General features: G+C 37.9%; 1 protein-coding gene across 1 annotated transcript in view; it reads left to right on the forward strand.

Moving 5' to 3' along the window:
* The window catches only part of brinp2 (bone morphogenetic protein/retinoic acid inducible neural-specific 2), a 195,050-nt gene that overhangs the window by 92,391 nt on the left and 88,378 nt on the right, over window positions 1-14,281 (forward strand). The gene's annotated exons all lie outside the window — the stretch shown is intronic.

Raw genomic sequence — 14,281 nt, forward strand, 5'->3', positions numbered from 1 at the left:
ATCATTCCACTTTTTTGTCCTCGAAAATTTTACCACCACACATATCGAAAACTATCGAATCATCTTTTGTGGATAACATCCCTGTTATTTAGCATTTTCTTGATAAAAAAAGAAAAAAACGTGTTTTCTTATGTCTATAATTTATTACACTATGATAAAAAAAAATCTTAACATTGGTTAGATTTTTCACAGTTTTATGAATTTTACCTTTAATAACCTTCAGTGTAGGGTTATTTCCGATGTATCCTTTAGCATGGCAACACTGATTGCTCAGTCTGCAGTGCTTGCAATATTACCAGCCAAGTTAGTGTTATTAGTTGAAGATAAATTAGCATCTGATACAAACTAATTCATTACAATACACGTTGAGTATTTTAACCATGTAAAATTGTGACAGTGTTATTAATATCTTTTGTGTGGATCAACGAAATACTGGTGGAGGGGAAAGATTTTATTTCCCCCCCCTACTGCTAGAGATATGAATTGTGGGAAACTAATATGCTTCTTTCATAAAAGCTGAGCCTATGTTGCCAAGATCAAAATGAAAGCCAAAACAAATATGAAACTGCAATATTAAGTCAGCCATTCTTGCTGATGTTAGTTAATACACGTTGTTTGCCTATGTTCTGAAAGAATTGAAAAATGCTAGAGGCCTTTTTTTACTTTTTAGCTGCTCAACAGCTGTTTAGTTGTGGTACCAAATAATTTTGCACCTTGCATCAATCATTAAGATGGTCAATATTAGAATATCTACAGCATTTATTTGCCAAAAACGGCTAAAAAGGTGCACCCAAAGTAAATTTGAAGCTCTTCTTGAACCATTTGGAGTGTCAGCATAGCTTTTATTTATTTATTTATTTTTTGAAGATCACTGAAGTTTTGCCACCAGTGGGACGTCCACACGATAAGGGGTTTTAATTTCATTACTTATTATCCATAACAATATTGTTTTGAGGAATATAGTGATTGTGATGTTATTCTTAACTGAAATTATGGTAGAAGACAGTACCAAGATGTGACACCAACAAAATAATAGACAATAAAGCAGATTACTGAATGGAAACGTGGTTACCAACAATTCAGTTAGTTCGTAGATGTTTTTTTGGGTGCACCAGTTACTGCAATGGATTCCGTAGGTGAAAAATGCTCAGTAATGTGTTTTTCCACATAACATTATTTCAATATGCAGAGTGGAGATGGGGACTCGAGATGTTTTGAGTCGGTGGGGGAATACTTCAAAGGCCTCCTCAATTGCACCGACACACCTTCCTTTGAGGAAGCAGAGTCTGTGGACTCTGAAGTGGGCTATCCTATCTTTGGGGTTGAAGTCACAGAGGAGGTTAAAAAGCTCTTCGGTGGAAAAGCCCCGAGCGTGGATGAGATCCGCCGAGAGTTCCTAAAGCCTCTGCAGGGCTCTACGTTGAGCCTTTTCGGGTGGTGGCGCCTGACCAAATTGCGGTGGCCGTGCCAGAACTAACACTGGCTCTGTATATCGCTAACCTTGATGCTAATTTCCTGTTAGCATTTGAATGGGATCCGCCATCGACTTTAGCATTAGCGCTAGCGATGTTTTATAAACAAGGCATGTTTTGTATTTAAATATAAGATGTGTGTATTTCTTTTTGTTCTGTTGTTACTCTTAGGGACGGCAGAATCACATACTCAAGCAACACACAGCGATGATGTGAGTTACATCGGGCAAGCAAGCGTCGTATTTTGACGACATGTGCCTTGTGACCGTTCGTCGCAGCTGAGGTTGCCAGATAATGGCATTTCCCGTCTGTTTACGGTGTCTTTACTCTGGTTTTCTAACAAGAGAAAACCTGGCAACCTGGAGAAAAAATGAACTGTATTCAAAGCCGTTCATTTACCCCAGAATGAGCTCATTCACAGAAACATTCACAAAGCAAAAATGCACTACTTTCAGTTCACGTTCACCCAAAATATGAATGAGTTCATGAACTTTCTTTCATTGAACTCATTCAGGTACAACCGTGACACTTAGAGAATTACATTGGGAGAGTTTGCAACAAAAGCAACATAAGGCAATCGTGTCGCATTTTGATGATGTATTCGCCTTGCGACTGTTGTTGGCAGCTGGGTTGCCAGATAATAGCCTTTTCTGCCGGATTCAATCTCTTTTATGGTGTATTTACCTGGGGTTTCTCCTTGTAGTCTAATAAGACAATAGCAGGTTATTGTCCATAAAGTACGGGAAGCCTACCTGTCGAACTTTGAGGTACTTATGCAGGTCCGGGTGCTTGTCAACTGTCATGTATCAACAGAGGATTAAACAAGAGACTTATATAACAATGGTTGCACTCTTAAATAAGATACCACCACTTACTCTCAATCACTAAATACATATGGATCACTTAATTCACACATTTACAGTCTGAATACAATACATACATACATCAGTTGAGCATTGAGGTTGATTACATTTTCTGATTAGTTCTCCAAATTAAAGGTGTATTCAAGGATCTTTTGTCTCTCCGTCTTCCGGGTAGATCATCTTAACAATTGGTTCTCAATCCCGTCAATCAATCTGCCGTAATGTCCTCGTGCGTGCTCGTTCTTAGCTGAGCATGCGCACCCGCCCCCGGCCCCACCCCCGCGGATGAGCAGGAGAGCTGATAGGATGTCTCCCATGCACATTTTTTAAAAGGTGACAAACGGACGTTTGGCTTCTACTTTTTGAGAAGATCCTTGAATACGCCTTTAAATGTAAGAACAATCAATGGGAATTTCATCTCATAGTATTCACAAGATAGTTCATAATGTGGCTCAGTACGGTATAAACTACTTAATACATGTATTTAGTATGTATATATACTGTATGAATTTATACATAATACACATTTATTAAAAACTGCTGAACCACCGCACAGATATCAAACAAGGCCTTAAAATTCACTGAGATGTAAGTGTTAATCCATGGTGAGCGCCTTGGGAGTCTGGTTAATTTGCAAAGAGTGATGTCTCAATGTCCTATTAGGAAATACATGAGTCTTCTAAAGGGCAAGCACACCATAAACAAGGCTTCTAAGATCCTTCCATCCACCTTTGAGCTGGTTATCCTCTGCACATTAAACTTTATAAAACCAAATCGTCAAATGTGAAATAATATTTATACATCCACATATAATAGACACACATGAACAAAAATGTGTGTATACAGTGTATATATATGTTACAGATACATATTTCATATATATGAGTATATTATTGCATCGATATTAGTTGGCCTCCCCAAGCCTGTTATTTCCATAATGCACCAGAGCCAATCCCCCATTCTTTATAATGCCCATTACTTGCAGTTGGCTTGGTGAAATGAGTCCATGATGATCCTAGCTATTGCGACAGCATATGGGAAAGTTTTGCTCCACATCACTCCCGAGGGGGCCTTATGTCTCACCCTGCACAGGGTTATTTCCAAACCATATCAGCAAAGATACTTGCCCCGCAAGAGATTATTGAGAATGGCTGAGTGACAGACTTTGCTGCATACTTGACTTGGAATGAATCAGTCCAATTTATGTTCAGGGCAGTATAGGGCCCATGCTGCTCGAACCCACACCATTAGTTGACAGTGTTGTAGTTGTACCTCATTAGGCAGACTAACCCGCCTCACCACCCTCTCCCTCAAATAAATAATTAAATAACATTTTGCAATTTGCACCATTCTTACTTCTTCACATGAGCGTTTCTTGAAGGTTCAGTTATTATTTTGCCGCATGTTTGTGCTTTGTTTAAGCATGTCCCTCTGTCTAGTTTTAATTACAGTTACACACTTACTGAGCAATCTTTCAATCAGGAGGGTCTCCAAGCCCCCCAACTCCATGCAAGTTGAATACCATTTGGTTCCCCTGGATTATCTAGATGGAGTAAGATTGAAATCAGGAACACTGATAAAGGCAATACGTTAAAAAGAATAACATCACTTAAACATTTGAGGCAAAGAAGTTTGGAGATGTAATGGTTTAATCCTAGAGAGTGGAAAAATGGAAAAAAGTGTCTGTGCTGCTTGTGTGAGGGAGGAAGACAAAGTTGACCATGCAGTTTAGAACAGATGGCGGCCACGTGCTGAGAACTTGTTAGTACGACCACATTGTGTTGCTCGGTTGGATGCCTAATATTTTGCACTGAGTCAACTGGAAAAATAGAAAGTCAAATGCATCAAGATGTTTTAAGGATTTCTGGCTGGAACTGGTTCCATCCTCTGGCAAAAATATACTTGTACATGCAATAGTGGAGCACACACACAGTTCAATTGTGGAAGTAAAATGGCACAGAGTCCAACATAGACTTGTGGGAAGGCTGAACAATCCAAAATGTACCTTCCCCACTTTAACATGTCCAATGACCCTGTCAAGAGCTAGTCAGGATTACTGAGGGAAACAAGGAAGCATGCACATCACATGTAGTTTTTCATGTTAGTAAAAATGACAAAATAAAATTAGATTACTGGATTTACAGATTGGTCTGAATGGGAAACAACATAATGTCTTTTACTATGCTTTGCATACATTTGCGTTTCAATCCGTAGTTGTTGTGCCGTCTCACATTATTGAATCTACGTGACCCAATACTTACTGTATGCGATGGTTTATCACAGGGAAGTCATACATTTCTTAATTGGTATTGGTTCATTAGTTTTTATGTAACCCTGCTAGTACACCCAACGAAACCTACTAGGCAGAGGTAATAAAAACAAAATCGTCCTCAAATGTTCTTCAGAGAGCGCGAGGCAATGGACTGTATCTGATTAGGTGTTAAATCAGTCATCCTTTTCTCTTGATTACCTTGTTTTTTTAGTTCACAGCTTCTTTTTCTATGTACTTACAAAGTTGGCATTGCAATGTGCATCATCAATCAGCACGTCATGCGCTGTTGAATAGAGGAATGAATGAATAGAAGCTGATATAAATATTACTTCAATGCAGTACCATAAATACAAGATTCACAGTCACACGTTGTGAAATCTGCTGGATACTGGAACAAAATGTACACTCAAGGTTTATATCGAACAAATTACATTTCTGGTGTTTGTATATCGTTACATCACTGAATCATTGTCCAACAAAAAGTTGACCAAAATGGAAAATCATATAGACTATAACACTAAAAATATTTTGGCTAATATTTAAAATGCATGCTGTCGCACTTTCATATAACCTATCATGCTTTTGAATATTATCCAAAATATTGCAAGTTTCATTCTAATATTTCCAGACGATGATTCTCACATGTCTATACATTTCATAAATATCGGTCTTGTTTTTTGTTTTTGACATAACGTGATGTAATATTTTGTGTCTATACAAGCAACGGCAGCAATCACAACGTGAATATCCATCCATCCATTTTCTTGACCGCTTATTCCTCACATGGGTCATGGGGGGTGCTGGAGCCTATCTCAGCCAATCGCAGGGCAACAACGTGAATAATAATAATATAATTAAAAAAAATACTGCAAGTTTTGTTCCAATATTTTCAGACTATCATTAGAATATGTACCTATACATTTTGGTGACAATCAGTCATGGTTTTCATACATATGCCACTGTAATTGACTGGCTGTGCGTATGACGATCGCACTGCAGTCACTTCCGCAAATGTCTTTATTCCCCCTTTCTTTCGCAAAGGAAAAATATGCCTGAGATGGGTAGGAGTGCTATCTAAATTCTGGCAATACTTGACGATGCCGTAGGCATTTTTATAGTACAATATAGACCAGGAAATAAGAAAATGAACAGGGTCGTGTGGCCCCTGCGTAACATGTCACCGTGATGACATGCTGCACAAAAAAAGCATGAAAATATGAAAGAGTAAATGGTAGGGGTGTTAAAAAAAAAATCGATTCGGCGATATATCGCGATACTACATCGCGCGATTCTCGAATCGATTCAATTAAAAAAAAAATCGATTTTTTTATTAATTTTTTTAACAGCTCAGAATTGTTCATTCGGTAGTCTTACCATTCAACGTCTTATCATCATTGCCTTTTTTTTTCTTTTCTTTTTTTGTGTGTGTGTGAATCGATTTTTAAACTTCCACTTTTAATGGAAAAATATTCAACAAAACGTCTGACTTCGGGTTAGGATTCGCACCTTGAGCATGGAAGAATGTTATATGAACGGAACATTAAGCCTTAATATTTTATTTTAATGCTGTTCAAACATGAAACAGATTACAACCTCTATAAGACTGAAATTTCAGATAAATAAATAATACATTTTCATATAAATCTTACACTCTACAAGCTTATGATTAGTATTTTCTAAATTTGAATGAAAAAAAATCGCAACAATCGACTTATAAATTCGTATCGGGATTAATCGGTATCGAATCGAATCGTGACCTGTGAATCGTGATACGAATCGAATCGTCAGGTACTAGGCAATTCACACCCCTAGTAAATGGTATGTCATCATTTTGAGACTTAATCGACTTAAACTTTTGATGCCATTGATATTTTAATGATTATATAGCTTTATGCCTGTGTGACAACATCTTGTTGCGTTTTGAAGGAATCTGCTTGACTGTCCGTGCGCTGCCTGTGGTACATGGCCGCATTGAGCACTTGTAAAACATGGAATACAAACTAGAAAATATGTTCAAAACATGTTTCCAAGATAGCTGTTTGTTTTTCATTTTTCTAATATGATACAGGTGGTACGTTGGGCTGAGTGGTTAGCACATCCGCCTCCCAGTACTGCAGATGCAAGATCGAGTCCAGGCTCCGGCCTTCCTGGGTGGAGTTTGCATGTTCTCCCCGTGCCCGCGTGGGTCTTCTCCGGGTACTCCGGTCTCCTCCCACATTCCAAAGACATGCATGGCAGGTTAATTGGGCGCTCCGAATTGTCCCTAGGTGTGCTTGTGAGTGTGGATGGTTGTTCGTCTCTGTGTGCCCTACGATTGGCTGGCAGTCCAGGGTGTCCCCCGCCTACTGCCCAGAGCCAGCTGAGATAGGCTCCGGCACCCCCGTGACCCTTGTGAGGAGCAAGTGGTTAAGAAAACGGATGGATGGATAATATGAAATAGATTTCAATGCATGTCCTCCTCCAAACAGAGCACGCTCCGCCTGAACACAAGCGCTCTCTCAACGTAGTAGCCAACAAAAAATACGCAGTGGATTTGCATTTGTTGTAGCATTTTATTAATCAGCAAACCACTACATCCCAGAGAGTATCTCTTGCACAGTCCCAGGAAAGAAGTGGCAGTAGTCTGCGGTGAGTCAAAAGACGTGGTCTTCCGTCAATTGTCACCGAAATGGGACGTCCGTCATTCACGGATAGTTGAATTTATTGACGGTTTGATGAAGATGTGTTTTGGAAACTGTTTCTATCACTGCAAAGGTTTTCCTTTTAAATTTGAAATGGCTTACTTTAATCATGATCCCTCATCGTTGCCATGCCAAATGTAGGACCTGGGTTGGGTTTTGTGTCTTTCAGTCATTTTCCATCCTCGTCATCTGGGACCAGCCCCATTATAAAAATAAGCTAGCTAGCTGGGGAGGCATCTTTCTGGGGACCACGTTGGCAAACTCCCTTTGTTTTTGCTGTGACGGCGTGAGAGGCCAGCAGCAATGTCACAACAAAGGCATACGCACATTCCCCACATACATATGTCACTCTTACATTCAACACTGAATAGATGCCAACAATATACACAGATTGGTTCTAATTCCATCCATCCATCCATTTTCTTGACCGCTTATTCCTCACAAGGGTCGCGGGGGCTGCTGGCGCCTATCTCAGCTGGCTCTGGGCAGTAGGCAGGGGACACCCTGGACTGGTTGCCAACCAATCGCAGGGCACACAGAGACGAACAACCATCCACACTCACAAGCACACCTAGGAACAATTCGGAGCGCCCAATTAACCTGCCATGCATGTCTTTGGAATGTGGGAGGAGACCGGAGTACCCGGAGAAGACCCACGCGGGCACGGTGAGAACATGCAAACTCCACCCAGTAAGGTCCGAGCCTGGACTCGAACCGGAGACCTCAGAACTGGGAAGCGGACGTGCTAACCACTCGACTACCGTGCCGCCTGGTTCTAATTCAAGTCTGAAAAATCTGATGCGCAAGTGACTTATTTTTTTTTTTTACACCCACTCGAATCCCAGTTTGATTCATCACCAATTTGTGCACAGCCCTAATCTGACCGTAATGCCTTTGAATGTAGGAAAAGAGAGTCACAGCCATCAATGCACTTTGTAGCTGTTGATTACGCTCATGCAGAAGCCAGTGTTGGTCACAGCTCTTGCCCAGACACTATCACGCACATTAACCACCCCACCCCACCCCACCCATTTCCTGTCCCAAAGTCGCGATCAACTCCTGAGCTGTGACTACAATGATCTTGGCAGTAGTGTATTTTAATTATTATTTAGTTGACAATTGAATGTCTCCAAGATTAAGATGTGCAAGTGTGCTTACACATGGACCTGCATGTACTGTGAAACTGCAAATGGCTCATTGAATCTGATATGGATCCTTTGTTCTGGGCAGCCACTTGCATAACTCAAACAATTAGAAAGGTCATGAGTCATTTGCGGTAATTTCAGGAGACACTGAGGATACTTTAAAGAGCATGATGTTGTCATTATGTGTTTTCTGATAGTGCTAAGCATAGATTATTTGTTATTTTTTATCTAGGTTAAGATCACTCTAATTCTGGGTTTAATCTAGATGAATCAAGATTAAAATGCTCCATTTTGACAATTTTTTTTGTCATTTTTTGAAATTTTCTAGCGTCTGTAGAGCTCTGAGGCGTACTGGGCTCCGAGCCTCAGACCTCCTTGATTTTGATGTAAATCAAGGATGCTGCTACAACTGGCCAGGAAAACGTACCATTACACCCAATTCTAGCAGCGCAAAGTCTACGAATATACCAAATGAAAGAAACCCCACCCATGCACACAGTTACACTGTGCATTGCATTAGACTTGTGCTGGGACTGAAAATAAAAACAAAAATAAATTGTGCTAACTGACCTTATTGTAAAATCAACCATGTTTATGTGCAGTATGTGCAAACAATGTCATCCCGTGGTGTGACTTTTTCAAGCACACCATCTATTAAAACTTTGAAAACTTTCTGACCTGTGATGTGACGATACCTCTGCACATCAATAAGTAATTTCTCTGTTGCAGAAAGTTATGAATAATAAAAGTGCGCACACATCTATGCCTTTCCAAAAATGCAAGAGTGGAAAACTGCAAAGACAGTCAGAATGTATATTTCAAAACAAGAACAGTATATTTTCCCCCTCAAAGTATTAAATATTTGTATATATATATATATATATATATATATATATATATATATATATATATATATATATATATATATATATATATATATATATATTAGTGTTGTTCCAATACCAATCCCGATACCCAGCTTTGCAGTATCGGCCGATATCATGCCGATACCTACGGTTTTTTTTTCCTCAACATGAAAAAGCTTTCATGCCATTGGTTCAGAGCATTCAAGGGCCAATAGTAATCTTATATCGCCATGCAGTGAACATGTCACATATCAGTGAATGTCGTGCATGAGCAAGACACAAGATGCTGCATCCAAAATCCTATATTAGAGTTGGAATTAATGGTATCAGCATGTTACTTGTGAGTACTCACCGATACCACTGTTTTAATGCAGTATCGCCGCCTCTGCCAATAGCAGTATCAGAACAACACTAATATATATATATATAATAAATACTGTATGGAAAAAAAAATCCATTTTAGAATATGAAGCTAGGAGGAAGCCTTCCCATAAACATGAATACTGAACGCACCTCCAGTCAAATGTTTGACCTTGTTTCTTGCTTGGAAGTTAGATGCAGGGTACACATATTAAAAAACACCTAGCATAGCTTTGAGTTTTGCATGGAAATAGGACATGTCAGCTTCCTATCACACAAATACAGTTTCAGACAGTTTGGCCACGGCATACCTCTCAAAATAGCTAAGAGATATTGCATAAGTAAAGTAAGGCATCCTTAATTTATCCAGTACAAATACAATGAGGCAGGTTGCAGAGTAAGGATTGCAACCATTCAATTACGATGTGTCGGTTCATGTTGCAAGTTTTGTTTTGTTTACCGACTCTGATTAGCATATGTGTGAACATGCACTGATAATTTTAGGAGACAATTAGTCTTGTTTTTTGGACGTAATTAAAGTGACAATTTTTGTGTGTATGTGTGCTGGGGATGTAACGATAAGGGCAATATCGTGATATTGTGATATTAAAACTGCCTCAATATTGTTGTCGTCATGTTCACAATATTGAAAAGGAACACATCTGTTAAAAAAAAGTCTGGTTGATTTCCATTTGTGCACTTCTAGCACCCTCTAGTGGCTAGGGATGTTTTGGCCTTCTATGTTTAAAACTATGGTAATTGTCAGATGAAGGGAAACTTGCTTGTGAAGTGATAAATGTGTGCTTGTAAGTGCCTCAATATTGTTAATAGAGATTGTAGGTGGTTTATATGCATTGCTGTTATGTACAAAAGCACAATACTGTGCTTTTTTTTAGTATGAGCTCTTTGTTTTTACAATATTGTGATCTTTTTTTAAATATAGGCATTCGCCAATCCCCCCACAATATTGTAATAATTATTGTATCGTGACCTTCATATCGTGATATCATATTGTGATGTTTAGATATCGTTATATCCCTAGTGCGTGCGTGCGTGCGTTTGCGTGTGTGTATGAGGCGGGGAGCCAACGTTACAACATGAAGAATTAAAAAAAAATATTATCAGACTATTAGCACGTGTCGTATTAGCACATAAATTTTGGAGACAATCAGTCACGGTTTTCACTCGTATGTCACCATAATGGCACACACGAAACTGGATGACTGTGTTAACCAGTCACTTCTGCACTAAATGTATTCATTTATTTATTTTTTCTTGATGGAAGAATATGAACCCTGAGATGGGTAGGATTGCTATTTCAACTATGGCAATTCTTAACAACGCCGATACACACAGAAGGAACCTGTATTTTAAAATCACCTTTTATTTCTCTATTTCTCTTTGTTTTTATGAAAGAACTGCTATTGCGACAAATTGAAAGCATATCAATTTATTTACAGACAGAGAAGTCTATGCATTTCATATCTCTGGGTCAATATCTATGCCTATCTAGTCTCTAGCAAATATGATGTAAAGTGACAAAGGTTTTCCCTTCCTGGCCCCCTTCTTATACACTTTTTCAAAGCAGAAGTAACTCATTCACTGCCATTGACGGAAAAAGACGTCAAATGGTGCATTTTTTTTTTCTGGTCTGGCAATGAATGTGTTAATAAATAACTTTAAAAAAAAATCTAAGTGGCCCTTGCAGCTTTCTATTTTCTGTATGTGGCCTTCAGAGGAAAAAGTTTGGACACCCTTGCTATACATTATATCAACAATTTATAATTTCTTCATTGATTTTTACCATGTTTAAAAAAAATAATGTAGCTTAACAATATTTAAGGGGGCTTCTGCCACTGCCCAAAAGGATTGCATCACTCTTCGCATCTGTGCATTTGATAAAATATGAGTTAGTCAATGCTAAAAGGCTGAGTTTCTTTTTTCCTTTTTTTTTTTTAACACATTCATTGCCAGACCAGCATCATTTGACGTCTTTTCCCGTCAATGGCAGTGAATGAGTTAAGGAGTTGTCTTTGTCTAATTGGACCAGAGCCCCTTGTTTTTGTTGTTGCAATGCAGATGGTGGGTGAATTCCAGTTGATAATGTCAGACGCCAGCCAAATGCTTCATTTTTAACAGTGAGCCTTTTAACTTCTTCCACATGAAGCTCAGAACAGCCTGACTTTATCCTTGATGCTTGCCTCTCTCTCCTTCCCAATCCTTACACAAGCAACACAAGAATCTTCCCGTAATAATTCTACGCACTCTTCTTTATCACGATTAAAAATAATTAAATAAGTATACGGTAAGTCAAGCCATTAGCATGATTATATCATTTTTATTTATTTATTTTTTTGCTAGCTATGATTAAGCAGCATATCCATATTGCATTAGCATTTTTATAGCCAGGAAATATACCTGTAAGTCCACAATGAACAGGGCCTGTGCGATGATGTAAAATAATTATATTTTCTACTAAAAAGGAAACAAAAAAAATCATCATGTTCATCAGTTGTGTGGGTCAATTTGACTAAAATTTCAGATTAATTCGCATGTTGTCTCAAATGTCGCTAAAACGTCAAAAAAAGTGTTGCAAAAATGCCGCAAAATGACAGAGACAACATCAAGTTTGCGAATTCAGCGTTCAACATTTGCAGCTCATTGGGATACAGCCTTTGCTCTTAACATTTCAGGAGAAATGTTGACTTTGATAGACATGGGGAAATATACTTGTTAAGTTAAGATAAAATCATGGCAGTAGTTATTAACGCTGATATTGGCCAATCAGTGGCAATGATGTAAAGATCGACACGTGACATTGCATGAATCACCTGTCATTGGCATTGGCACGACAGTCAGGTGTCAGAAAGGTCAAACATAAACTACTCTACTACAGAATACATGCAGACTGGTTTCATTGTATCTGTTATGCATTTTGTAGGCTTGCTTTCCAATTAAACCTAAACAATTTAGGAAAAAAAAGGGTGACTAGGAGGGAAAAATACCAGATGATTTACAAACCCGCAGCAAATTCTAAGATTGGAAGTGTCAGTGGAAATACAGAGGCCTCGCCCCATTTCTAAACTAGATATATACAGTATATATAGTTTTATATTCATTGTTGGCCTAAAAAAAAATAAAGTTTTGAAGAAGATGCATTTATTGTGTTTTAGGCCTGTTGTCAAAAAATGTCTTTTTCAGTTTGCTACAGTCATGATAGCGCACCAGCACATTGACATGTATGGCGTCTTAAAACCCAAAAGATTCTGCTGAAGACAACGGTTTGACGGTGTGACAACACTTAAAAATAGCAGCAGATACACTTGGCTTAGGTTATGCACCTTCATAAATAGACAGTTGACATCTTTAGAAAACCATGAAAATTCGACCTGAATCGCAGGAGTGGTACATTCTTTGACAATGGACAATATTGCAATATATGCATCTCTGCTTTGAAATCAGCTGGAAGTGAATGAGTTAAATGTCTGTTTTATGAAATGGAGCCTTTATTAAGGGCTTTGAATAAGGCATCCTTTAGTTTCTGTTTCTATTAAGTTTCTTTTCATAATAATAATAATAATAAAAAAACATTGAATACAATGGTTCGAAAATATCCTTCTGTATCAAGGCTCATTTCCATGAAAGATTGATTGTGAGCAGCCAAGCACAATTTCCATGCTATGACTTGAAGGTTATGCTCTCAACCAACTCTCAACTCCAGAAATTGGCACCAGGAGTATTTGGGTCAATTTTATTATTAATATGTGAAACTGTATACCTGTTTCAGGTGCAACCGCTCATTATAATGTTTCTGGTCTGCTCACTTTCAACTCACAAAGCACACATAAAAACCCACAGCATGGAACAAATAAGCTGCTGCTAGAAAGAAGTGCAAACTCTGAATATTTCTTTTTTCTTTTCACCTTACTTTCACACATATATGAGCACAGACTAGTTTTACTTTTTGTGAATATATTTCTTTCAACAATCTATAGGCTAATTTTATTCACATTGAATTTGTATATAATTCACTTAATGAAGTATTAATAATTTACTTACTGACTTAATCACACACTAAAACTATTATATTTACATAGCAAAGGAGCAAAAAAAAAAAATAATCTGTAGAAACAGCAGTATCTAACTGACCATGCTTCATTGAAAAAGTTACTCTGTATATATATATTTTAAAGCATTTAACAATTAAATGTTGAAAGAGAAATTAAGCCGATACCTCACATCACAATTTGGTCAATGCAACATTTTTCAAAAATCAACACAATTACTCGGTTCCCACATAAGTGGGTATTATTTATTTATCTATCCATCCATTTTTTAGCCACTTTTCCTCACAGGGGGTGCTGGAGCCTATATTATTTATTTATTTATGTACTTATTTATGTATTTATTTATTGATTTATTTATCTATGCAAATTATTCGCCAATCTTGAGTAAAAATCACTTGTTGTTTGACGATGTCAATAATTGAGCAAGCATGCCATCGCTTCATCACTGCAAGCTCAACACCACTTGGCAAAACAAAAAAACAAAACAGAAGATAATTATAATGAGTAAGGAAATATAATAAATATAATGATTTAATTTAAATTAATGTAATTCAA

The sequence above is a fragment of the Festucalex cinctus genome, chromosome 1, assembly GCF_051991245.1.
Source record: "Festucalex cinctus isolate MCC-2025b chromosome 1, RoL_Fcin_1.0, whole genome shotgun sequence".
In the NCBI taxonomy this organism is placed as follows: Eukaryota; Metazoa; Chordata; class Actinopteri; order Syngnathiformes; family Syngnathidae; genus Festucalex; species Festucalex cinctus.